The 27,038-nt window shown below is 27.5% G+C and overlaps 1 protein-coding gene across 3 annotated transcripts in view; it reads right to left on the minus strand.

Annotated features, from left to right (window-relative positions):
* The window catches only part of kek3 (leucine-rich repeat, immunoglobulin-like domain-containing kekkon 3 protein), a 189,234-nt gene extending 168,642 nt beyond the window's left edge, over window positions 1-20,592 (minus strand). For all 3 annotated transcript variants that reach the window (XM_089220247.1, XM_089220246.1, XM_089220248.1), the window contains exon 1: window positions 20,355-20,592. The gene's annotated coding sequence lies outside the window, so the exon portion shown is untranslated. The remainder of the gene's footprint in view (window positions 1-20,354) is intronic.
* Between the last annotated feature and the right edge of the window lie 6,446 nt (window positions 20,593-27,038).

Consider the following 27,038-nt stretch of genomic DNA (forward strand, 5'->3'; position numbering starts at 1 on the left):
AAAAGTAAACGAAAAAGTACTATAAATTACTTAGGAAAGTTGAGGAAGAATTGGTCAAAATTATCCTCAACTACCGTTAAATTAAAATCAATAAACTTCTAGACTCTAGTAAATATTGTCAATACCACAGTTTCAATAAGTCATCAGCATTTTTAAAAGTTACCTATCATAAATATCGTATTAAATATGTATTTAATTGGCTTTGATAAAATTTAAAAATTTACATTATGCCAATTAATGATGTAACCACTCGAATAACCTTACACTTATTGTTACTTATTTGAAATAACGATTACAATGTACTACTAGAAGTGTTTTGATTTTTAATCAGAGAACGATCATACAATGTGTAAATGTGGAATTTTTACCAGTTAAAATATCCACATTTTAAAATGTTTTTCTTAAAATTATATTTTATTCACGATGATTCTAAACGAGATTAGAAATTATGAAAAAGGAGTTAAAAACGAGATAGCAGTCAATGAATACCAAATACAGATTTTTGGGATGATTTGAATATCCTTAGTGAATCTCTGGAGAGTGGTTTAAAGCTATCCACGGCTCTCAAAAACACTCCAGAAAAAATAGAATTACAGATAAATGTAGATAAAGAATTCTTATATTTAGGAATGATACTTAGTAGAAAAATGATTAGTCACGGCCCACGGGGGATAAGTGTGAGGAGAGCCAAGGCAGAAAGAGCCTCTTTTGCACTATCAAAATTCTTCAGATCCAAAGCGCTCTTTAAGTAAACAAAATTAAGGTTATACACGGAAATAATAAAGCCCACTCACACTAATGGTTATAAGTTATGGACAACGTCAAGTGTGGCAGCAAGAAGACGTAGAACCTTCGAAAACAAAATATAGAGAATGATATGTAGACCAGTTCGTGACACGAGAACAATAATGAATGGAGAAGAAAGTTTAATAAGTAACTACAGAAGAACTAAGTCTAGCACCAGTTACTAGCTTAAAAAAAAAGACAAATATTTTATATGGTTTGGTCATTTCATGAAGTGAAGCTAAGAAGAAATCGTCAGATCAGATATAGAATCAGAACCGGAAGGGAAGAGACTTCGGAATATACCTCAGAAAAGATGGAAGGAGATTTTAAAGACGTGTGAGTACAAGAATGGAAGGACATTTTTCAAAATCAAAAGAAATGGAGGAATATAGTGATGGTACCAAAACATCTAATGTAGTTATAAATGCCATTGAAGAAGAAAAATAAGAAGAAGAAGAAGAAAATATGAAGTAAATATGTACAGATTTAATTGGATGGTTATTTAATCAACGATATTTTTTTCAGCAATAGTCTGTCACTCAGTTTTGTAAACTGTTATTTGTATATTTTTCTTTTTAAAAATTTTTTGGAATACCACTTTAATGCAGTTAAGATAAATCAACAATTACAACGTAATAAAATAGAAAATTGTGTGATTATTTAATAAATATAGGTTATTGATGTTTTTTTATATATTTTCTTTAGAAAAAAACACATCTAATCTATGATATTTAGTGGTAAAACATTTTGAATGAATAATAAATCAAGAAATTTGAAAAAAAAACTATTCTGATTTGAATTAATAGAATGGTTTGGAAATTGTGATTACCTCATGAAATTAGTGACTGGACATTTAAGTCTTTTAATATCTTCAATTTTTGTGTTTATTTTATCATATAAATACAAGTTTCTTAATTTCTTAGTATCCAAATGTTAAGTCCCATTACATAAACCTTCAAAATACATTAAAATAATGCTAACATAAAAAAAATCAATTTATATTATCAATCAATTAATACACATATTTAATTGATGATTTTGAAGACTCCTGTCATAAAAAAAAAAAAAATCGTTTACAAACAAAATGCATTAAACAAACTAAATATAGGTAATTGTATTACTATAAAATAAATAAGACCCTTGTCAGGCTATAATAAGTACTTATAAATTAAATTACATATTTACAATAAAACTAATAAGGTCTCAGCATACATAAACAATAATTTTTCAATTATAATATTATCATTTATTAATTTCAATAAACGTCAATGTCATGAACAAAGCTAAAAATAATTATATTTATTGATTTTATAAATAATTATGTATAATATTTGTGCACTCTCAATAAGACCAAAGACTTTATGAAATCGTTTTATAATTATTTTTTTTCTTTGATCATTTATAGTAATTATTGTTAAATTGATAAATTTTATACTTTCAATATAACTAGCTATGTATCCGATCGCTTGATTCTGGTATATATACTGTCATATAATATATTAATATAATATGTATAGTTTGTTCTCGTATATATATTATATAATTACGTACATTTAGGGGCGTCATTTGGGGGGTGGCAGGGTGTGCGGTTGCACCCCTTACTTTTAGAATGTTATAATCATTGGCCTGCGCCTTGCTGAAGCCTAAAATAATGCACGAGCCATGAATGCACAATTATTTAATGATTAAAATCAAATAGTTATAACTGGTCTATAATGTTAGAAATAATTGAATGCAGGATAATATACATATACGTATGTATATCTATTTTTATATGGCCTGGTGAAATTTCAAAATGGCCTGCTTGAAACTTCGCACACCCGAAAAAAAACCTGAAATGACGCCCCTGCGTACATTAATCCTGGACATAGAATTTTTGTTCGGAGACATTTCAACTACATACTAGTATAGTAGAATATAAGATACCGTTAAACAGACTTGGTTTAAATAGAAATAACATGAAAAGAGTTCATTATGGTTATTTTACAAGAATATTTTAAGAGTTGTGTAGTTTAAATATTATGGAACCAGTGATTCTATACTAAATTGTTGTAAAACTACTATAACTTCTCGGATTAGTGACTTATCAATGGTCGCTTTTCACTTTGTGACTTCATAATAAGCATTATGCACAGGTTATATAGGTACAACTGTTGTACAAGTATTACTCAGACTCGGACATGGTCAAAATCGGCTAGATTTATGGTAGTCGGTACATTTCAACAGAACTAACCTGTTTATTAGAAATTGATTGAAAAATATGTAATAAAAATTGTTCAAATATGTTTAAAATTGCATTATAATACCTTTGTATAATCTAGCTACATAAAACTAATTCCATAATTAATTATAAAGATGGGTTTTTGATACCATAAACATATATGACTGCGCTGTTTCTTTAGAATTTTAACATTCTAAAATAATAATTTAAAAAAAAAAATTATGCAAGTACCTATTATCCAAATTATTTAAAAGTATATTAAAATATTACTAATCAAATCAGTGCATTTTATTCGAAAAACGACGGCATTTGCATATTACTTCTGAAAACGTATACAACAGTGACATTCTGCGTTTCTGGCTCTTATTTTATGTGAAAAGGAACGATTGTTATGAAAATGTAAACGGCTAGACGATAACTTCAAGTCCAGATGCGGTTTCGGATGACACGGTAGACAGTGAAAGACAAACAGACAGAGAATGTATAATAATATTGTAGGACAATCATGAACCTGCAATAGCATTACACTCAAAAGTGGAAATCACGTCCAAGTAGGTTGTTTCTATGAAATCAGTACCTAACAACACCACTCTTTCAATTTAATACAGATTTATTAATTTTAATAGTATTTAATTAAATTAAAACGAAAACGAAAACAAGTATTTATTTCCAATTAGTTATGTTCTGTTTTAGCATAATATATTAATGTAATTATCAATCGGTGTTATTTATATCATTTGAATGCATAAAACAAATTTCAAATGAAATAATAAAGATCATAAATATGCATACTACAACAATGTTATATTTTATAATTCTTAATATGATTTCAAACGGTTTAAAAACTACAATGCATTATCAACTAGGAATTTATAATTGGATTGTAGCTGTTTTTAAAATATATTTGATCACACAAAAATCAAAAAAAATCTATGTTTGGTTCTTAATAGTTATAATAACTATACACGTTAGTTAAGTCCTGACTTTTAAAGTGGATATTGTACAATATACAAGCACAAACTTCATAAATTATGCGACAAACATTTAAGCTCATCGTGAGACTTTATATTAGTAAAAATATGTCTTATTTAATGTTGCACACAAATTACTTACATAAATCGTATGAATAATATTTCTATTATAAAAATAGCAAATAATCCAATTTTCTATAGAAGAACAATGTTATTATTAAGTACACAAGTTAAAAATATAATATGTGCACTTTATCACGATCGAATTTAATCCTCCAAATGGAACTAGTGGTAACAGTGGATGTAAATTTAGGCAACGTAAATTATAATTGATGTCATAATAATTTACACGTGAATTAGGGTGTATATAATATTAAAAATATTATATTTCTTAATCTCATTTAACTGATGAGAGAGTTACCTATAGTTATTATAGTTACATAAAATGTGACGTGGACCATTATGTCACTATAATACCTAATATGAAAACCAACAAATACCTCTAATTGGCCGAAAATATAATTTATACGGAGTTCTATTATTATTTAATCGATTTTGTGTAGTGTTATTAGTGTTGGGATTGGTCGTTAAAAACTAAGTACTGTAATGACTACAGAAAATCTTTAAATTACAATATTCTTTTCATTGATATATATATAGGGTGATTCTTTTATCAAACAACACTCATTATTTATAAAAGTATTGACTTTTTCAAATTTTTTTTGTTTCAAAATATTGTAGATTTACACTCTTCTTGAATTGTTTATTTTTTAAATATTTTTCACCCTTATATTTATTAGATAAACCACTATCAACTTTTGATTTTCAAATGGTAACCTATACTAAAAATTTCATAAATTAATAAAGCTATTTTTTTGAATTATTATTACGTTAAAATTTCGAATTTAGCGCTAGTAGTTTATGAGTTATAGCCTTATAGGTATTTAAAGTTTAGATCGGCAGAGTGGAGTGGTACGGGGTTACCCCGCAAAATGTTTGTCCACTACTCCGCTTGTCTGAACTTTAAATACTTATAACTCATAAACTACTCGTCCTAAATTCGATTTTTATGTATCAACATTTTTAGAAAAATATTCTGCTTTGGAATATAAAATTAAAAAACTATGTTACAATTCAAAAAAGTAAAACATTTAAAAAATGATAAGGATAAAAAATATTTAAAAATATAATTTTTAATAAAAGCGTTGGTTTTTTAACAACTTGAAACTATGTAAAAAAATATTTTGAAAAAAGTCAATACTTTTTTAAATAATGAGTGTTGTTTGATAAAAGAATCATCCTGTATATATATATAAGATATAAGAACATGTATAATAATGTATACCTACGTGTCAACATGATGTTATAATAAAACTGATAAACCTCTTCCGACCTTAGGTACAGAAAATAATTTTGACGTTGAGCACAATAGTTTTCAATTATGGTTGGGTAACTGATTCCCATTCCCGTAGACACGGGTACTCGGAAAATCTTCGCCTCAAACATGGTTATGTTGGTGGTACCTACCTATTATAAATAATGTAAGTTAATTAAAACTGACCATATTGGCAGATAGCGTTCAGAATAGGGCGATTCTAAAAATCATATTTTGTGCTCGCTAATATATTTAGGTAGTCAGAAAAAAATCCACGGAAAAAAGCCATGAAAAAAATTCGGGAAAAAAGCCAAGGAAAAAATGATCCACAGAAAAGAAAGCCATGGGAAAAATAAGCCATGGAAAAAAAATCAAATTACAATAATTAAATATATAACAATTAAAATTAAAGTACCTATTAAATTAGGTATTATTTAAAAAAATTTAAACATTGGTGATATTGTATACATATATATATATATATATATAATTATTAATACACAGGTTATATGTTAATTAATTTAAACATTTTAACAAAGTCAGTCATACCATATTGTCCGTATTCATATATAAAAATAAAATTGTTAATATTTTAATATTAATAAATTATAAGGTTAGCTAGCTTGAATTTTCATTTCATTATAACACTTATTTACCTCAATCTCTTTCTTGTTTGGTATATATGTTATAATATGAGTTGTTCCACTTTTGACAATTTTTGACATTTCAAGATCTGTATAAATGGTCCCTAGACATTTGAGCATGGTTGCTTTACTACAACGCCATATATTACTACTATTCCCGGTATGTTTGAGAACGAACATATAGCGCTCAAAATATAATTTGGGCTTATTTTTATTAGAGTTAATGATTTCCATCGAGTGTTAAAAATGTAAAATCAATAGTAGAGAAACTAAAGAAAAAAACTGATAGTATAGATGGGTAAGATTGAGAGTATAGATGTGTGAGACTGAAAGTACAGTTTATAAAACAGTTATATCTTAACAAAAGAAAGGGAATTTCCTTCATAATAAGATGAAAAAAATGCTTTAGGTACATTTAATAAAAAAAACATAATATTTTGTGGATATTATCTCGAAATCAATTGATTTATGTCTTACACCCTAGATATGTATATACTTTGTACAGGGGGATTCTTTTTTAAATGTACACATTGCAGTATGAACTACATGCTACCTTGAAATAAATAAATTAATATATATTTTTAATTTAAATTGTTTGTATAATAAAATCAATACATTCATTTCTGTTTAAAATCTAAAATATACCTATTTATTGCTATTCTTTTTTTTTTGTGCTATACAGACCATTAAGGCCTTTTGTACGCTTCAACCAAACTTCTCCGAAAATTCCGGTCTATTGCATCCTCCAATGATTTTGTCCCGTCGGTATCTGAAATATCTATCTTAACTCTAATTTATTACTAATGAATAATAAATAATAACATAGTATAACATAGTATAACATTGTGTATTGATTATGTATTACCAATAATGTGTAAAAAATAAATAAATAATACCTAATTTAATACCTACTTTAATTTTAATTGTTATATATATAATTATTGTACTGACTAATTTTTCCCATGGCATGTTTTCCCCTACATTCATATATTTATCGTGTAAACAGTAATAAAATAATAATATATGAAAGTCTGATTCGGTTTCAAGAAATATTGTTCGATGGTACATCTGAGCATTAAATATGTATACTGTATATAGTTGTAATCCGTTTAATAAAGCGGTATACTGCAGTTTCCGAATCGAAAAATAATTTCATTTCACTACCTACAAGGCTTTACCTTATAGACATTTGTGTAGCAAATAACGCGTACGTAATCGATACATTTGCAGATAATTCTATGCGAATTTCAACGTCAAAACAGTTCCTGGCTCATTGCGACGATTTATTTAACTTATAAATACCTACTTATTGTAACCTCAATATTAAGATACATCGACATCGATTTTTCTGAATGATAAGTAAATTCCAATTTTTAGTACTAACATTCCCTCAGACAAAATTATTCATTATACTATCACCTGATATGTACTATACATATATAGTAATATGTATATCTTTTGATGAGTTGTACAACACAAGTGATTACGAGAAAAGCAATTAATATGAGTAGAATGATTGCGTTTGAAACCATTAGAGACGAATTGAGCCACACAATTGTCACTTGTCAGGGATTATAAATAATGTATAGGTTCTTAGTTTCTTACCTTGTAATATTCCATTCGTCGACACCACAATATTACCTCTAACAAAAGCTATCATCTTGGCAACGCTCTTATTCTGACCACTGCTATTATAATGGTTGGATATGTAACATAACTAAACTTTTTAGAAATAGGTATTTAAAAAAAGATATTTTTATTTTTATTTTTTCCAACGAAACTCTTGCAGATCAACTAAAACTAATGAAATTAAATAAACCACTATTCCGGTGGCGTTTGTTCCTGTATTATCAGTGATTTCATCATGATTCATGACTAAGAACAATATTATTATGTATCATTATATTTATGATTATGAACTCAAAGAAAATTATAGTTTTTCAATAAATAAAAAAGCGGGAAAGTGGGTATCGCTCTGCTGTACATTAGGTGGTGAGGTGGACCTCTGACTAGGATAGTTTAGATTTGAATGCAATGATAGGTATCATTGTATACGAAAAACGATTCTGAACGGAGATGATTTGTCAGTCTAGGATATATTATATTTAAATATTGTCATATATTCTATTTTGAAACAAATATATTATTTTTCAATTAGGACGCATTTTGAATAAGGCATGGTTAATAAATTTTTCCAAAAACATTGCATGTAGTTATCATAATTCATAATACCTTATATTATCATAGATATACATAATATACCTAATTTCATAAAAATTTAAAACTCTAACGCTAAAAACCTTTTTCCTATAATGACGCTTCGAATTTTCCCTATAGTTATTTGAAGTAAAACTTAGTGTTGAATTTTTTATCCTTAGATATAAATACAAACAATTTTATGAATTTTGAACTACAAAATAATTTACAAATATTCATGGTTTTGACAAATTTTTGTCAATATTTGAAATTCAAATGCTAATAAAAATTTAATTTGATTTTCCGGTGGACATTTTTTTTTGTGATAAAGATTGAGAAATTTGTAAGGAATCTTGTATTAAATTTTCAAATCTTAGATTTAAAAAGAAAATGTTTTATGAATTTCAAGCTTAAAACAATTTTGCGAATTTTTATGATTTTTTGTGATTTTTATGTATTTTGTCAAAATTCAAAATTTTAATGCTTATAAAAAAAAATTGTGACTATGATTTAATTTTAATTTTCAACTGCTATTGTAACAATATGTTAAGAGCCTTGTATTAAATTTTCAAGATTTTATACCCAAAAAATAAATTTTTATCGATATTAATTTAAAAAAACTAATAATGATCGAAAATTGCATATAGCTATGAATAGTTTAACTTGAGTCAAAAATTTTTAAAATTTCATGGTGGATAGAATATACTTATATAAACATTCGGTGAAAATATCATGTATCAATGTTTTAAAGTTATATCAAAAATCAAAACGGATTTTGTCGAAAACTGACTGTACGTAAAATTTCCTGTTTTTCCCTTAATTTTTAGTTTGTTTATACCGATTATATAGAAGATTATTGAACATTTTCTAGTTTTGACTCCCCAAAGTACCAACTAGATTCACTTTCTGATCGAACGAGGTACTGAAGTAGTGAAGTCAAAAATCGAAGCACTTATACCGCCCCAAAACGTGATGACAGCAGACAGACACAAAAAAAAATATTCATGGTTTTGACGAATTTTTGTCAAGATTTGAACTTCAAATGCTAATAAAAAAAAAAATTGTGCCTATGTATTCTTATAATTTTTTAATCACTATAAGAATAACTTATGAGAAGCTTTGTATTAAATTTTCAAGTATTTTGATTGGGCCAAAAACATTTGATCGACACTTCAAAAAAAAATTTTCAGAAATATTGAAAATGTTAGTTGTTTATAAATACGTCAAAAAAGTCAAAACATTTTGAAAATTCAATCATGTAAAGAAAATGCCAATCTAAATAACTGGTATGATTTTTCAACTTCATAATTATTTGCACATTTTCGCGTTTTCGACAGATTTCGTAAAAATTTGAACTATATACACTTATAAAAAAAAAATTGTGACTTACGATTTTTAATTTTTTTTTAGCTACAATAAGAACAACTCATAAAAAACCTTGTATTAAATTTTCAAGTTTTTTTGGTCATCCAACATTTTTTTACCGGCATTTCAAAAAAAAATTCTCAAAAAAATCGAAAATTTCAGTGGTCTATAAATAACTCAAAAAAAGTCAAACATTTTTGAAAATTAAACTGTATATATATATCATTAACATAAACATTTGGTGAAAATTTTAAGTATTTACAGCGATTAGTTTTTGAATTACAACCATATAAAAAAATTGATTTGGTCGAAAACTGGTTTTGCGTAAAAATTTCCGTTTTTCTGTCAGTTTTTTTTTGTTTTTCTAGATTTTTTTGAAAAATGTTGGAAAATGTTTACTTTTAACCTCTATAATGCACCAAGGATCTTCACTTTTACATCGGAAACCACCCCCAAAGTTTGAAATCGAAGCATTATTTCGACTAGTTATGCTGTACACAGACACAAAAACAAAAAAAAATCACACATCATTGTAAAATCAATACATTCTTCACTTCGTTCAGAATCTAAAATATGAGAATAATAACGAACTTTTCATATTTATTTATATAATATGATAATTCATTTTTAAAGAAAAATGTTATGTGTAGCTTATTTGTTTAACAGTACGTTTGTACATATAATTGCTATTATATTGTCTATTAGTAAGAATTAAAGCTACAAAGATTTAGTAGATATACAATAGAAATAATTTTACACTCTAACAATAACAACAATACAAAAATCGATTGTCTACTTAAATATTATGGTATAACTATATACGAGAAGAAGTAGGTAGCTTTCAAAACTTTTTTACCAATGTACGTTACTTCTTATAAACATTAAAATGCATCTGTTCTCCCCTTTATTATATATATTGTTATTTATGGTTGAATCGCGTTATTGGGCTGGGCGTGTCTTAAAACCTAATTTACATTCCTTACGTTATTATTATTATTGTTATTATATTATTATACTGTGTATCGTTATATGTTATCCGCCAGGTAATCAATGATTTACTTTTATGCAATTATAATTTCTATAAAAATCCATAATTCGTTGTTCTCGTTTATTTATTAAATTAACAATATTAAAATCGGAAGAGGTGTACTCAATATTATTGTATTATTATAATACCGATTAATATTGAAATTTCCATTTTCCATAAGGTGTTGTTAGCGAACGTCATTATATGTCTGGATAAGATATAACATACTTTCACATTTCTAATTTTCTCAAATGTACAATTACTTTTAACAAAATTTTCATTAAACAACTTTGAAAAACTTATTATTATTTTGGTATTAGGTTTTCTCGCGTTTTGGCACTTCTATATAATATATATATATATATATATATATATATATATATATATTTATAAATTTGGCTCAAACTTCAACTGACCTTTCATTTGTCTCCAAAAGTAATCGTACGGTTCAATTGCCAAAGTTTTAATAGCTGCCATCCAGTATCTTTATGAACAGCCTCGGTGGACGATTAATGTGATTAGGACGAAAAATAGAGAACAATTTCTTTACATGCTTATCGCGCTTAATTAAATTTGATATGCTATTTGGTAATAATTATGATTTTATTTTTATTATATTATCCTAATGAGTGTACCTTCTTATTATGTATCTAGTGTGATATTTATCTAAATTGTAAATTGACTTTATTGCTAAAATTTAATGCAACAGTTGCATACAAAAAAATTCAGAAAATATCAAAAGTTTTTTAATTGATATTTTTTATTAATCGACGACTAGATCACATTGATTTGCAAGATATTCAAATGTATTCAATGAAATAAATTATGGGTACCTTAAATATCTAATTAAAATTTAGTTTAAAAATTTCTTGTAGGGCACAGATTAAAGAAAAATGAAGCACACATTTTATTTCTTAAAAGTACATTTTTGAATTTTTATTAAATTTCTAAAAAATCTGTGTGCAAAATTGTCATTTAGTGTTAATTTTAAATGAAAAATGTATCGTTTTTGAGTAAACCAAGCCTAAAAAAAATATATGTAGGTAATCGATGTACTATTGATACTTCTAACGAGCATATGGGTAAGCTTAAATTCATTATACTGATTTATATGTACCATCCATCTAAAATGTCATAAACTTATTACGACCAACCATAAAAAAACCATTTTGTAACAATATAACTCATAAGACGAAAACTAAATATAATCAGGTGATGGATGACAATAAGTCTATTGCATGAAAAATAAACTTCAACGGACTCACATTGCAGTCACTGTAGATAATTATTACGCATGTATTACGTATTATGTGCAATATAATATACCCTCTTATAAATTTTACTAATTTCGCTGTTAATATATAATATATATATATATATATATATACTGCAATAGACATAACAAAAAAAACGAGAATAAAGAATAATAAAAAATAAAAAAAATGGAAAATTCTTAGAAATACATATCGGGTACCACTCTATTTGTACATATGCAGCTGAACTTCCCCCGATACACACACACATACACACAGTTTCCTGATTAAAAGTCTTCTCGGGTTTGTATAGACGTATTGTAAGTATACAGCCACCCAAACATATGTGTGTGTGTGTGAGTGTGCGAGACCCGGTCGGCGTCACAGACTTTGTTTACACTTGAAAGACCCATTAAGTGGGTGCGGCTCCGGGTGGGTAGAGGTCACTGTTTTAGAAGGTTAAATTACACCGGCAACAACAACACTACTATTGTACTAGGTATATGCAGTCCCATTAACAGAGTATGTACACGATCTCTGTGCCTGCCTCGTGTGGAGTGACTGAGCAAACGAAAGCAAGATGGAGGGAAAGTATAAGGGAGATGGTGAGAGCTTATAAACAATCGATCATTATATGTATACACATAATATATATACTTATACATTATAGTCGTTACTCTTTCGCCATCGCCGACGTTAATCCTGCAGCTGACCGTCCGGCCGTTCTCGGCCCATATTCACTCACCCCCTCCCATCACCAAATTTATATATAGGTACACGTCATTTACTTTCAATCCGTATATTGCAAGAGTATACTGCTTTATGTATACTGTATAATCTTCCCATACATTATATTGCGACGACAAATATTGTTTACGTCCGCGGCGGACAATTCAAATGAATTCCCCGATAGCATGGTACAACAACGAATCACAGTAACAATAATAACATCGTATTGATTCTGTCCGTAATCTCTACGCTACTCGATTGTGTAAGAAATTATCTTCTTCCCTCGAAAATAAATAAATAAAAATTGTTTTAATTTTAGTCTGTTATTATATTATATAAACCATGGGTGTAAGTTATGGGTACGGTAGGGATTATTTTTATGTATTTGTTTTGTAGGTTTTTAAGATGGTATCTTGTAACACATATTTGTGTATATGCGGAAAATATATTTCGCTAAAAATCCCGGGTGGTTACCCATCCGGGAGCTAGGAACTGCGGCCAGCACGTACGTCAAGTATTATAAACCGCGTATCATCAAGCCACAAAAACCATGTATTATATTATACTGTGTATATTTATAATGATAACAGCAATGTTGACAACTCAGGAAATGGGGTCAAGCTCTAAACAAGCATGAGACATTAGAAATTAATGGTTTAGTTGACTTTCGTCAACGTTTTCGTAGTTTATCAGCAGACTGAAATGTTATCGTTGTATTATGATTTGTATTTCCACGTTTATTGCGATAATGCGCATGCTCGAATGACTTAAGTCAAAGAGGAATTATTATTATCAAGTAAAAGCTAATATTGATCTTACTATGTTTTTTTTTCTTTTAATTATATTTTATTAAGTTTTTCTTAGTGATAATGATAATATTTAATATATGTTTTTATGTTTATTGTCATAAATAAAATTATCAAAACAGTTTCTGTTGACCTACGAAATTGAAGTTTATATAACATTTTGAAAATCGCAATGACTTTGAGTTGTGGTACCTACCTCTATCTTATGAAAAATAATTAAATTTATTTGTCGGCACTGAAAATTAATTTCTGAAACACGTGTATACAAGATCAAAAATAAATCCCTGCGTAGCAAAATTACTAGATCTGGCTTCTGTTTTTGAATCAGCAGGTCACGCAGAAAAACCAATTTCACTTTTAGATACAGCGGTTGCCGGCTGCAAATAGTACTTCAAGGGTACAAGAATAATAATATACCCGATGTCATTGTAAAACAAAATACAGACAAACAAATGTACAAGCAGATAAGCATCCCAAATTTGTAGTTCTAAATGTCACGGGAGTTTACCATGCGAAGATAAAAATGAATAATCCTATTTAATACCTATATTTTTTTTATAAACTGTATAATATGTGATTTCGTTAAATTTGAACATTGATAAAATGATAACATACACTACAACGAGGTACTTAATAATGTAATAATCATACTACAATAATGTATTATGTTTATGTTTATGTAATACTCATGATAGCTAATGGTATAATTTTCTTCCTGTATTATATGTCGATATTTCCGAAAAATGTATAGACCTACACACGGTAATTCTAAGCACGCTCAATCCCATTTTGTTTGTTTTTTTAATTTTAAATATAGTTAAATTTTGATTTTTTTCAGAATCTTTACTTAAGTACCTACCACATTTCAAACAACAAATTATTTATATCATCTAAGAAGTAGCCTATACACCTGAAGTGAAAAAATTTAATTTTACCGATGGTAATAAACTATTTCACTGTAAATTAATGAACAAATAATTTTTTTGAAAATTTTTGTATACCAAGCCGAATAAAAACTCGGATTTTTAAATATTATACATTTGAATATATTAAAATATTAGTCCTTAAAAATGGTTTTACAAAAATATTCAATTGATTTAGGATTTGGCCAAATGTTTATTTATAATATTATCGGTAAAGCACGATTGAGCACACGACATTTTATGCGATGTTTTCTCATTCACATTACGGATATTATGTTGTAGTTTATAATTTTCACGCATTAATACACCAGTTATTATAATAACAAACATAAACGAGCTATGAGAGTTAAAGATTTTGATCATTATTGTCACTAGAAACAATAAAATTTGCTATTAAATTAATAAAAACACGACAATAAGTAATATTTAAAACGAGTACCTATTATAATATAAAATATCTATATCTATATTTGACATAGTAAAAATTATTGCTTAAAAAAATCAAGAAAAATGTTCATAACAAATAATAAAAAAATAATAATTTTATCGGAGACTTTACTCTTACCATATTTTTTATTATTATAATTACCTATTCAAATAAATGATTTTGTAAAATGTAGTTAAAAATTGAAAATGACAACAGTGCGGAGTAATTAATTTCTCATCCATATATGTTTTCTTTTGTATTTCTATATCCTTTAATACGCCAACAAATTTACTCAATCGTGTTGTAAAAAAATTTGTTTTATGCTGAATTATGTTTGTAGCCAATATTATGGCTGTGGGATAACACAGTTTTAACGGGCTCATATGTACTTATAAGCTATAATTTTGTGGTGTATCGCCAATTTATAGTTGTAACCACGATTTAAGATACTATAATATAATAGTATAATAATAATAATAATATTATTATAATAGTATTATAATAATATAATAATATACTATAATATACTATCTTAAATCGTGGTTGTAACATTGTTCACCAAAGTGCAGGACATAATATTACCGATAGAAAATTTCTATGTTCACTGTTATTATTTTTATATAAATATTTTATAAATAAATAAATAATATATATATGTAAATATCGTATGATCAAGTTCAAATATAATACAACGGATTCTATAATAGAACGTGTGGTTATTTATGTGAGATGAATAACTGTATAATACTCACTTTACGTTGTTATATCCCTAATTACCACGATTAATAATAATATTATTATCTTAGTTAAAAAAACAAACTATCTCCATAAAAAAAACTTAATACATCTTTATATACCCAACTACCCAAATCCCATGGTAAACATCGAAAAAGTTTCTAGTTTTTTACACAGACCAATTAATCAAATGTTGGTAAATTTTTTTTACATTGTTATTCCCAGATGCTCTGCGCTTGTGCAATGAGACTTATGTAACTTAGTTAAAATTTAAATACCCTACATAAAAGTAATATTAACAGAAAACCATGGAATTCGCTATGCTAATATAAGTAGAATTGGTTTCAAGTATACCTCTCAATCAGTAAAGTCAGTGAAATGGACGTCAATAAATCATTTAATACGAAAACCTACTCTGAGCTGATACAGTAAATGTCATCCACAATTTCTAAGGATATATTTTACTATTTATTTATATAACTGGTAAGTTATAATCAATTTATTATTTCTATTGGTATGTTGAACTATTTTTTTTTTTTTTATATTCAACTATTTTATTACATTATCAATTGTTATAATATTACAATGAATAAATATAAATTATTGATATTCATTTATTAATATAGTAACAACAAAAATATTTCTAACCCACTAAATTAAAACCAAAAACCACATAGATTCAATTTTCTACCACAAATCACTCTCAAAGTTGTAGCATAATTTTTTACTGTTCCAAAAAGTTATAATCAACACAAAAACAAAAGTCACTCAGAATCTAAAACGAAAATTCTGTTTTATAATCTATATTTTAAATAGATAGCGGCGTTTAAAAACGTAATACCATCGTTTAAGGGTATTTCTAAAAATATACTTTGTATACCTAACAACGGCAATAAACTGTGATGGTTTTCAAAACTTATACATAGAATTTCTTAAACCATACAAATTATTTCTTAAGTAGACCATAATTGGCCAATCGATTGGGCATTTGCATAAGTTGTTTATCTAATTGTACGACTTTATAACATTGATTCACTACACAAATAAAGTGCTTTCATTTCCAAAATGTTAAATTCTATCAATTATAATACTTGTTCGAAATTGTCACGAAGCGAATGTGATTAAACTTCATTCGGTATTATATTGTTATATTTTCATTGAGCGAAAAATACTTTTAATTCAATAACAATAATGTGACTATGCCATATGGTTTAACAAAGGGATTTTTATTGGGAGAAAACATTATTATTATTTTTTTTTTTAATTCTAACGTTAAAATATGAACTCAAAATTGTTTATTGTTTGATAAAATTTTCTGTTAAGAAAAATGTTGGAACTAAGTCATAAAAAAAAAAAAATTTTTGTTATATTCCAATTACATATACCGCACCGCAGGAGATCACGCATAGTGATTTATAAAGTGTTAACTTCCGTGTGAAAACCGTTACTCTATAACTATATACTGTAACGGAAAATAGTTGTTTCACAATATAGAACGGCTTATACCTACCGTTTGAATTTATCGCAGACATTTGAAGTATGGCACGGCTGAGCGCATTACGTACAGCAAACAACACACGATCTATAAAAGTTAGGTATTGGTATATAGATGTACATTATTATATATTTTCAACCAGAAATGTCTAATAGAAAATAGTAGGAGATTTTTTATCATTATTATTATTATTATTATTATTAATATTGTCGTTTTTCGTAAGGTATGGCAGCCCTTGTACGCAATTCCATAAAATAGATATAACTCTTTAAGGTGAACGATAACGTTTAAGAAATGTTTTTACCCGACATTATTTTCGTGTTTAAACTATAATAAGTAATAACTTACTATATTTCATATATTTTGTTTTTCAATCATGACACTTAACGGAAAAACCGTGCGAGGAGCATTAGATTATTAAATATAAAACGTAGCTACCCCACGAACAGGTTCAGTGATGCTCGTTAACTTCATAAATAATAAATAAATATATTTTTATTTTTATTTTTTTTATTATTATTTACAATAAGACATTCCTAGCCGATAGGCTATCGGCTATCTACACATATGGATAATAAGTAATATTCATTTTTGGCTATTTTAACATGATAACATAGTATAGTAATGATATAGTGATAATAACAATAGTAGACGACGATAGCAATAGTTAAGTTTGGTTAGACATAGAGTAGACAAAAATATTAGAGTAGATAAACAATAATTACATTTTACATTCTAGTTTATAATTTAATTAATAGTAATTAACGAATAACGTCATGCGGACGGCCACGTTTTAGAAGTATTTGTGCTGGTGGACGTATGTGTAAATTGAAGTGAATTGAGCCTGTTGAGTTGTGGAGTGAACTATGGGAATTTTTGGCAAGGGTTCTTATATGATCTTTAATTTTGGTAATTCGGAGGTCTCTGTGTAGGTTTTCGTTACATATGAACCATGGTGCGGTCGTTATTATTCTCAATATTAAAAATAAATATATAAAATATATCTATTCTAGCATCCGTTAAGAAAACAATAAGGTTAATATAATGGAATATAAATAAGAAGTATACAGTGTAAGTTCCAGAAATTTATATCAGCGATTGGTTTACCTAAATAAAAATAAATATTTGATGTCGTATATTATTATATGCATGCACGCGCATACGAATCGTCAATATCCATGCGACCATGTACCTATATAACCCATATTATTATAAACATATGTGAATAATGAACATTAGCAAAGATCGCTCCAATTGGATCGAAAATGGACTCTGGTGAAGACAGAAGAAAATAATTATTACGATACAGTTTTCAACCACGGTTCTGGTTTGTAATTGTATTGAAATGTGATTCTCATAAACGCGATTCTAGTCACAATTCATAAACGCATGTCATGTTTTAAACCATGACGTATGGTAACTCGCGCAAACGTTAAATTTCATTTCAAACTCTGCAAAACTGTTACAAAAATGCACGAAATGCTTTTAACTGCTCATGGATAACGTATATTGTAATCATATAAATAAATACATCCATCTCTTCGCTCAGAATCTAAAATAAATATATGATTTTTAGGCGGTCCCGATAAATGTTGTTTTTTCCAATAATTTACTGCAACGTGACGAAATAATGATAACAATATTATGATGAATAAATTATTTAAATGAAAACGTTTGAATTGGTGTAATGACAAAATGTAACAACTAGTTTTCAAAGAATGGTGTGAAAACATAATGTATGAGAAGTGCTATTACTTAGTTACCATATATTAATATATTATTCATTTATATTGTGCAAAAAAAAATTGATTTTTAGATGCGCTAAGTACATTATTTTTTCAATTCAATCACTCATAAAATTATTTCTAAGCATTTTAATTTTAAACCATCTAGCTTTTTATGTTTGTATCAAATTCATTAAAAGTAAAATAAACTGTTTAAATAGTGTACCTTGAGGGTTTTTATTGTTTTTATTCGTGACATTTTTTTATTGTGCTAGAGTAATTTATGTTATATTAAGTTGAAATAAATTGTAATTTTTGTTCTACTTTTAAATGTAAGTCATTTATTTCGCTGTTCAAATTTTCATTATTCAAAAATTATTAAATGATAAATAAAGTAAAAGTAAAAGTTACTACTTATAAATCCGTCAATTGTTAGTGGAGTTTAAATAAGTTGTTATTAATTATAACATATTTATTCTTATCGAATCTCAATCAATAATAATAATTAATACGTTCTAATTAAATTCTTAACAAGTACCTATATATATATCCAAAGAAATGTCTCCTATATATATTTTTATTTTATTTTTAAAATTTGTAATTTGAGCATTGTGGTACAATGCTTAACTCTGTAGAATGATAATATTGTTAAAATAGGTATTTTAACATTATATTAAATAACAAATAATCTAGTTAAGGTTTGATTAAAAATGGCTGGTAAAAAGTTAGATAATTAAAAAAAATTTCAATTTTTAGAACTCTCTTTTAAAAAAAAAAAGCACTTTAAGTACTACTTTGTTATAGTAAAGTATATAATGTCTTAGAGGATTAAAAATATTAAATTAATGATAAATTGATAAACTATTAACTTACTTCTATACGTAAATAATATATTATATTATACATAATATAGGTATATAAAGCCACAATGTTAAATAGTATTACATTTATATATTATGAAAAATAGTTCACCATGTATGAATTCCATTACAATATTATTGTAGGTTACTGGAGCTTGAACATTTATAATTTACACTGATGCTTTAGATATGTTAATTTAAATCACAAAATATATATATATATATTTAATTACATCCTCAGCTATTATTAATTTCAAACATCTTATATAGTTATATGCAGTGCAGAACTTTTTCCATAAGCCAAAGTTTTATATAAGCCTAAAACTCGGATGATTTGAATAACGAATAGTTTAAATTAAATTGCATAAACACCACACTACACCTACACAAAATATCCCAATGTTTCGATACCTAAAAAAATCTCAACAACTTTAATTATTTTAATTTCCTGGTGTAAAATAAGTTAAGCCATTATTTTACTGATAGATAAGCAATTTATGCAGTAAACATTTTAAAAATTAACTGGAGGTTAGTTTTTTTCAGATATATGTTATATAATCATAATAATATTTGTATATAATCAAATACATATATTTTACAACCATATTTTTTTACTCGATAAAACCATTCAAAAAAAAAAAAAATTGTATTCTTCTGATTTAAAATAATATATATTCATATTCGTTGTAATTGGTTTTATGGAAAAAGTCAAATTTTCACTCGAACAATCCATTGATAACGTATTGTAAGATACGTTTGGGAAAAACGTGATTTAACGTATATTATGTGAAATGTATTTTTTTTTTTTTTAACTCACGTAAAACGACGTTTCCTCGTTTAACGCACTTCGTTGGAACTTATTCTCAGACGAGTCGAACGGCTGCCGAAGATAACATTAATCAGTCGACGACAAAGGCCAAGCGTACTATTGTTCTTGTATATTGTATTAAACCTATATACTGACACTATACCGCGTAATATCGCGAACTTGTTGTATGCAATTTCTCAGACGGATCAGCAGTACTCACGTAATACTCGACAACTTCGCATCAAAACACCCTAACGGCCACTGATTTTCAAATGCCCGTAGCGAGCACACGCATCGCATAACCAAATTCGAGCATGCGCACCAGACGCACCAGACTTGCGACGTCATAATATTATAATAATAAATACGATGGTAACGCAAACGACTATGCATTGCGGTAGTACAAACGAGTTCAGGCTGAAAATCTAAAAGTCAAAAAAACGTCTTTTAATTTCCTGTATAGGTGTAGAGCAATAAAGTCCTTTCGTCATGATTATATCACTGTGCAATGCGTAGACTACGTATATAACACGCATATAACGCAACTGTGCATATTTTTTAAAATCGAGACGATTGGATGGATGAGAATATACTTAATAATTAAATTTTGATGGATTCCATTTTAACGATAGGTTCACGTATCCTGTCTAACGTGAAATCCAAGACTGCGACACACCTATAACTGTGGAATATTATGTTTCTAAGTAGACACCTGCATCCTCTGCAGCCTATACAGACGTTTTGTCTGTATGATGCTTACGATGTGGTCTCTCTGTTTGAGGCCGAGTACAATAAAATATTCTTATTTTCTTATTTTGATACAGCCCTAAAAGGATTTAAAAAGTCGTGTGGTCTTAAAGATAATTTTAAAAATACTGCAGGTTGTGCAGTTAATATATGAAAAATAAAACTGTTTGCTTGCCAATTTGACATGCGCAATGAATAATTAAATTTCGCAACTTTTTTTTCAATTTGACGTAACTGTTTTTTTGGATTTCCAAAGAGGTGGAATTAATTAAATGCTATATGATAAAATGTAGTTATACTGCGCAAGGTATGTAGATAGGTATCTGATAAGCTGATAATCTATGAGCCTTGGTTACTGAAGTCTTCGTTGAAAATTAAAAAAAGAAAAAAACAGTAAGTACCGAACAATATAAATTGAAAATAAAAAGTCCTACTTCAATGGTAATAGTGTAATTAAAAATACATGTATATTTAAAATAAATTCATTTTTTTTACAAATTTTAGTTTAAGTTCAGTTAATATTACCTCAGTTGTTCTTATTGTTTTTTTTTTTGAAACAGTTTAAATAAAACATTGTAAAAACAAAAACAAAAAATTATGTTAGGTTGGCCAAGAGGCATTAATGGGTGGCTGCTTAATCACACCTTTCATGCTATTTCTTTTTTGTTTTTTTTTTCATACTCTTAACAAATAATCTTATTGTACAGATTGTTTATATCTAATAAAACATTTTTAAAAAAGTTAAACGCTAAGTAACGTATATGATACTCTAGTACATCATTATATACGTTAACTTAAACTAACATTCGTAACAAAAATGAATTTATTTTAAATATACGTGTAAATACACGTTTAATAGGGCCCTCTAGTATGGTGATCAACTCAAATGTTTTCAGTGTTTATTTGTGAAACTTATTCATACAAATAAATAATAACTTATATGTATGACTGGAAACTGCCCGAAACGCCTTAAAAAGTAGTAAAACGATTCACCAACGACTCTGGGACCAGGAACTGAAAAACAAATTATACCAAATAAAACCAAATAAAACCAAATAAAACCAAATAAAACCTTTTTCTGTCACCTAACCCGAATCCTCCCTCAAGTACGAGAAGACAACAGGTGATATGGACACGGACGAAAATTGGACACACAAACATCACACACGTCCACTTAATGAGAAGAGAGCCGAGACCAAACTGCGAACTCTGCAACAACGCCACGATTTCCACAGCACACCTACTCCTAGAATGCCCTAATCTAACCGAACAAAGAAAAAATTTTCCACACCTAACATTAAGAGATATTTTAAGTATAGACAATTTTAACTATTTAATAACATTCCTTAAAATAACCAATCTATATAATAGAATATAAATAGTTATATATTATTGTTACCTATACCATTATCACCATATACTTGTACTATACTGTATTTCCTTTAGTTAAATAATTTAAATATTAAGCTGATTGTTAAGAACTTGTAAACATGTGTTTGTTCCCGGCTAATGACTTTAATGTTGATGCCGTATCAATAAATTTAAAAAAAAACTTATATGACTAGTATGACTGTATAAGGACTAAATATTTATAATTAAAACTCTAAAAAAATTTCATAATTTTTTTTATCAACTATGAAAAATATTTTTATTTTATTATAACAATCGGCATCAATGCCATTGGGAATTTGGGATAGTACAATATTTATTTTTAAAGATGTGTTACAATATTATATCTTAAGTGTTAAGGATAGATAGTAAAATAATATGTAATAAATAAATTTCAATATAATATTAATGCTTAAATTAAATTGGCCAATCCAATTAGCCGGAAGAAAACTATGAAATAATATTATTATAAACTATTAATTTAATGGGTAAAAACAATAATTGTAATAATTTATCATCGGTCCACTGTCTTCTGGAAAGATATATAGGTATTGTTTATGCAAACATCCTTCTATTTACATATTTTCCAGATAATATGAACAATAATTATACTTTGTCTATGATTGTATACTTCAATAATATTATTTTTTATTATAAAAAATGTTGACTATTATTCAATGATCTTGTGAAGCTGGACATACCTTTACCTTCAGTCCTACTACAGTTTGCGTGGACTTTCGCTAATATACTTCTTGATATCTATGGGTTTGTGATATATTTAATGGAACTTGGATCACAAAGGTGCCTTTGAAAACATAACAAAAATAATATTCCAATAATGGACAGATATCATTACTTGAAAAAATATACTTTTGATACTTTACTTGTGTGGTAGCAGGTATCTATAAATATATAAACTCAACGTTTTTGCCATTCGAATAATACTACCGCGACAAAATCCTACTCGAATGCTTTCAATGGATTTTCCGAATCTCGAGCATTATTGTAATAACCATCATTTTAGGTTCCGAGGTGTGTCAGACATTGCTGTCAATATACTATAATAATATATCACACGTTTATTATAGAATTACGTACAATGTCAGTGTTTCATAGGTAGGTACGTTTCGTTCCATTATTTTATTATTATTTATTACTATATTATATAGTTTCTGCTGCAGTGCCGCGTGTACGTGCGAGTATATTTTGTAAGACCGTAACGCACGCGCAATTAAGTGTGTGCGTGTGTTTTTCTATTTTGTTCTTTCGGCGATAGATATTTAACTCTCGACAGTCGACGGCGTTGCTTCGTGCATTATCGATACGGCGAGTTTGCCGGAAATATAAAATCCGAGGCGTTATTTTGATTTTCACCCGCATCGAATCCTTTTTTCAATGTACTCGCAAGCTGCACACACACACACACACACACACACACACACACATACGTGCAATGTAAAAACGTATACATATAGATACGCGCGTATAATATTAAAGTGTATCCAAAAGTTTAAATCCTATTGTCTACACGCGAACAAACGCGACCGGTGGGGAAAATATCCAAAGTTTACTACAGCAATCGTACTCACCGGTATACGACATCAATTTGCGCACGCCTCTATATCTCGAATGGATACGAAACGTTTTATATATTTTTTCCATTTGTACATATTATTATTATTTGTAAATTTTGTTCTCGTCGTTTTCCTCGATAATAAAATTATTTTTTTTTTTTTTTGTTTTATTATTATTATTATTAAACATAGCCCTGGGCATTGTGGCCACTAGGAGAATATAAAGGTATTGCATATAGTAGTAAAACGGTTAAATAACAACAAATAAATAAATAAATAATAGCAGCTTAAACTTTAAGATAGTACTATTCTGATGCCTAAATTAGTTTTTATCATCCTTATTATTATTCTTATTCTGATAAAACATATTATTGTATTATGATATAAGTATAATACATACCTTACCTACATGATAAAGTTTTTATTTTTGTTTTATGCTCGGCAAACAATAATGATTTATTTGTCAATTATTGATTATATTACATATGTATATATATTATAGTAACCCGGGCTGGATTAACAATAACATATAATACTATAATATACTAATATAGTCAACTAGAGCTAGACTTCAGAAAAAGACTAGCTGTTTTTTTTTCTTCCCAAAAGTTATGGCAAATGTTTGTGGAAAACTTTTTTGAAGTTAAATTTCTTATGTCACGATAGTCCCCTATAGTTGGCGTGTTGGCAAATAGGATCGCATAACGATAAGTGAAACACTCATAAATGGTGGTGGGGTGGCGCGTTGGGGTAGGTATGTTGAGAGTGCTCGACGTGGCAGTGGAGAATGTGAATATTGATGCAACGCCCCACTGCTCATGCAGTAACCCCCAACAGTAGAGTGAGCACAGCGTGTTTCTATACACTTATTATGCCGGCGGACTCTCGGGCAATCGTTATAAATACTCAACTTTATTCTTTAATAAGAATATATTATTTAAATGTTATTAATTACATTTATGAATAACTATTTAGTTTTACTAATTTGACCACCAACAGTTATCTAAAAATAAAATGTTAGTTTAATTAATTATTAATTAATTAGCTTTTCAGCCAATATTTAAATTATTATTATAGGGTTTAAATAGGCTATTTAATTAGTATGCATTTTATTGTATAATATTATAGAAATTATTATTTCAAATCTGACATCTCAATATGTCATAGTTAATCAACTCATGTTTATGATGATTTAATGAATTATCAAAATAATTTTAGATTCTAAACTGAACGATGCATATAATATTCATTTAACAATGGTGCATTTTTTTTCAATCCTTTTGGGCTATTTATATTCGTTATATTAACGATAAAAAACATTTTCCCTGAGTTAAAAAGCTTGAAAATTCAATACAAGGTTCTTCATAAATTGATTATATAGTATAGCAATTTGAAAAGAAGTAAAGCCTTGATTTTATACGGAGTAAAAATATTATATTTTTTAACCATCTTCGTTCAGAATCGCTTTTCAAATAGTATTTTTTTAATTTGTTTTCTATCATCTTGAAATAATTAATTCAAAAATTAATAAATAATGTGTTATAATTGAAAATATAGCCCTAAGATCTAAACCGATAATAAATAATGATGAATAAATAAATAATGATATAATACTTAAGTATATATGGCTGTGACAGGAACAACACTTCACACAAGGCAGCCTTCTCGTGGACTTACGTTTGTCTTCTCGTTACTCAAATCCAAGAGATTGGTGCCCTGTGTGTTTCATTATGCTATAATGCTGATTAGTACAATTATTTTAGGTATAATCATAATAGACATTGTGTGTTTTTTTTTTATGATTATAGTTATTAGTGTTATTACTCATCGTTGTTAACATATTATAAACGTCCATAAAATCGGATTCTTTTATGTTTATGTTTTCAATAGGTTTGTATATTATGTTTCTTAGTTCTTGTTTGTAATTTTTAATCTTTACCAGTTCTGTGTCGCTGAAAATGATGCTAATATTTATTAAACTTATCCTCACGTTAATATTTATCTGGGTTAATTTCTGTACTCTTGGCAGTATTTTTATTGTCTCTAGTGACGTAGAGATTTCGCAATTTTCTGTGTCAAATAATATTCTTGCTTCTTTTATCTTACAATTGAAAATATTCAACCCATTTTTTATACCCAACATTTCTGTATTATATCTACCTCTTATTTTACATTGAAGATACTCATATATCTGAAAAAATAAATATTTTTGACTCTAATAAATCAATGGTCAATTTGTTGCAAAACCTGAAATATTTAGATCTAAAAATACATAGTATTCACAAGATTCCCCTCGTTTTATTATGGCTTTATGGTTATAAATTGTGATTACTTGTTTGTTGCAATTTTTAAGTTGAGTTTAGGAGATTATTCAGTAGCTTTTTCTATCGTCTGATATAACAAAATAATCCTGTATTGTGTTTAATTTGGCCCATATATTTAAATCCCCTATAAATATAGGTAGTGCTTGAATCGGATATAGTTCAGGGTTTCGCTCATTAGATATAATCTTGATTTGTATAACCAATTTTAGACTTTTGTCATCTGCGAAACTGTTAAGAACTGCTATTTGGTATTACACATGAATGTTATTTGAAGGCACAGGAATAATCATATCCATTTTTTATGGCATTTTATTTTTTTTATATCTGTGAATATGTCAAAGAATTTATTTGTAGGTAATGAGTTTGGACTTAGTTTACCATAGAGAGAAGTTATCAAGCCTTATTTTATTATATCTAATTCTAATTTGGCATCTTGTAAAAAATTTTCTTTTAACCTCACGACCTTTTCAGCTATGATTATAAATGAAATTATTTGAAATTATCTTCATAAAGGCTTATTATCATTGTTTTCATTGTTTCAATACTTAGTGCACTGTCGTTTAAATGTTTTATAATTTCGTTCATTTTTATAGTATTGCTATATCCTTTTTTGTTTCTATTTTGTATGATTGTTATCTTGGATTTTTGTAAGTGCTGTT

Source organism: Diuraphis noxia, unplaced genomic scaffold, assembly GCF_037042655.1.
Source record: "Diuraphis noxia isolate RWA-SAM2 unplaced genomic scaffold, SU_Dnox_SAM2 contig0002, whole genome shotgun sequence".
NCBI lineage: Eukaryota > Metazoa > Arthropoda > Insecta > Hemiptera > Aphididae > Diuraphis > Diuraphis noxia.